This window comes from Apis dorsata, unplaced genomic scaffold (genome assembly GCF_000469605.1).
Source record: "Apis dorsata unplaced genomic scaffold, Apis dorsata 1.3 scaffold_42, whole genome shotgun sequence".
In the NCBI taxonomy this organism is placed as follows: Eukaryota; Metazoa; Arthropoda; class Insecta; order Hymenoptera; family Apidae; genus Apis; species Apis dorsata.
In genome coordinates this window covers 714,923-717,784 of record NW_006263344.1, presented here as the reverse complement: position 1 = coordinate 717,784, position 2,862 = coordinate 714,923, and positions in this window count along the sequence as shown.

The following is a 2,862-nucleotide window of genomic DNA, read 5'->3' as shown; positions in this document are numbered from 1 at the left end:
AAAAAAAAAAAAAAAAAAAAATTGTGGCGTCGAATGAAAAAGTGAAGGTATAAAGAATATTAGAGCAATTTTAACGTATTATCATGTCTGTTACTCTTCTCTGGCTCTTGAATTATTATAACGTGGGAAGAAAATTCGAATCGATTCTTATGTATCTTTCGCGCGAAAGAAATTTCAAGATCGATTCTTCGAAAAGGAAGGTTGTTAAAAATTGTCTTTTCACGCTCTACGATTTAAATTTGCATTATCAGATACAGGTTGTTGTGAATAAAATTTCGTGTAATGGTGCGTGTTGTATCAGTTCACTATTTGCATATCTTTGTCGTCGAACCAAGGAATTTATATCGTGGGGTTTTACGTTGGATCAGATACGGATTGGTGTGAATGAAAATTTGTGTAAACGTCGTTGTATCGATTCCCTATTTGCATATTTTCGTGATCGTCCAATATCGGATCAGATACTGGATGAATGAAAATTTGTGTAATGATCGTTTGTTCCATCGATTCACTGTTTGCATATTTTCATGCCCAGATAAGAGAATTTTATCAATAGATATTGAATAAAAATTTCAAACGGGGGGAGAAAAATAATATGGAATAAAAATTTGTGTAAATTGTGATTCGCTATACAGTGGGTTCACCATTTGCATGTTTTTGTAATCGAGTAACAAAGTTTATTTGCGCAGATAAAATTGTATTAAGCGGATGAAAATCTGTAACATACGTAATATTTTATATTTGCTTGTTATCCTTTTTTTTTGTATTGATTGTAATCTTATTACCATCAAAAGGTCTTACGATTCGAAGATACAACTGTAAAGTCTGAAATCTTATGTGGCCAAGTAGAAAAGTCCCGTTCTTGATCGAACGTAGGTCAATAATCACATTTACTTTATAATACTCGTTAAGTTTTGCATAGAAATTCTTACATACGATTTTTTTTTTTCTAATATTTCTAATAAGAAATCCTTTCCATATTTTCCTCGTTGTTCTAATAAAATTCTAAAAGGTAAAATTTGTAGAAAAATTTCCATAAACCATTTCTTAAATCGAATAGATACTCATCATTAAACTGAATAAATATTTGTACGTTTATACAAAATTTACAATGTATTCATCATTGATTTTTTTTTTTACCTTTCATGCCATTTCTTGGATCTTCATATTCTTTCAATTTCCCTCTTCAATTCTCTTCGACCAAAACATTTTTTTTATTTTTTCGAAAAGGACACACCATAGGTAAGGCGACGCCGTTCCTCGTATTACACGCGTTTACGATCTCGATTCTGGGTTCTTCTCGCGGCTCCAGCCGAGGATTGGTTGCGTCATTGGTTTCGGTTTAGACCGTAAAGACCGTTTTATGCGAAAAGTCCGGGGCACACAATGGCGTGGTCGACTGGTTTCAAAGGTGCTCCTCGCCTCTCTCTTCCTCTCTTTTTCTCCCTCGCTGTACCTTCGTTTTTCTCGTGCGGCACAAGTCTCTCCGGCCCGGACACAATGGAGCAATTATAACGAGCAGACGAATACCGGGTAAACGAGGCGTAGTAATGAATTTGGTGTAGCCGCAATAAAAGCGTTCGTGAAACGTTTGCCCCGGCCGCGCTCTACCGGTTGCATAAATCTGGCCGACATAAATGCTAAATAATTCCACGGTAACGTGGAATATATACCCTCCCCTTTCTTCTCCCTTCCTTCGATCAGTCGCTGGCCGCTTCTGAATCGACCGTTATATTTGTTTCGAGGCTTAATGGTTCCACAAGAGCCGATCGTGCATGCGAGAAATAAATAGGTGGCGACTCGCTATGTGGAGGAAGTATATAGTTTCTTTAGACTGTTATTATTTGTTCGACCGATTTTCCGCGGCGCCAAGCTGGAAATGTTAGGCAAACTTTAGGCGTTTCGTTGCCAAATCTCGTTCTATCATTTGTTCTATCATTGTCTTCGCGGCGCGGAAACGTGGTTTCGGGCCATTATTCGGGTAGAAATGAAATTACATTCGTTGCTTGTTTATTTATTATTTAAATGGAATTTCTCTCAATTCCTTAAACACCGATCCGTTTTACAAAAGTTAGCCAGGAATTCCCGAATTTATCTATTTTATTATCGATTCAATGATAGATCATTATAATATCGTGATTACGAAGAAAATCGGGACGATATAAAATTTTCAAAATTTAACTTTTATTATAAGATTAGTTAGAATTTTTATGTAACTATAAAATATATTCAAATATTAAAAATATACAAAAAATATATAACAGTTAAATTAAATTTCTATATACTTCATATCGCAACAACAAGTCATTGTATTTATTTAAAATCAACTTTTCATAAAAAAAATAATGCAAAAAGAAATTAAAAATTTTCAATCAAAATCCACTCAAAAAGTAAAGAAAATCATACCATTAAAATCGCTTTTTGGATTATCCCGATATCTCGATCCGTTGCCGAGATATACGGGTTCAAAGTTTCCATAGCCTTTAATATAGGGCGAAAATTATGAATGGGCTCGTGACCTAGTGACCTACATTTTTTCCTGGAAACGCGTACTACGTTTTTCTAGGAATCGCGTCTGCCGCTTGTCTGGAATTTGGGATAGGTCAGTGAGGCGAGGTGCGAGCGAGAGCTCCGAATAACCGAAAAGGACGGAGATAGTAAACGATTAAAAATTACCTTTTCCTTTACACGACGATATCTGGGCAACCGGCAGTCGTATCGAGATAAATAAAAAAGCATTTTAAAGGGGAAGGATCCGCGCTTCTAATGGTCTTTGATTCGTTCACCGGAAGTAATTATCTTCCGAGTTATAGCGTTTCAAAGTTTTTCTAATTTTAATAGGATTTAATAGGATTTAAAGTATAT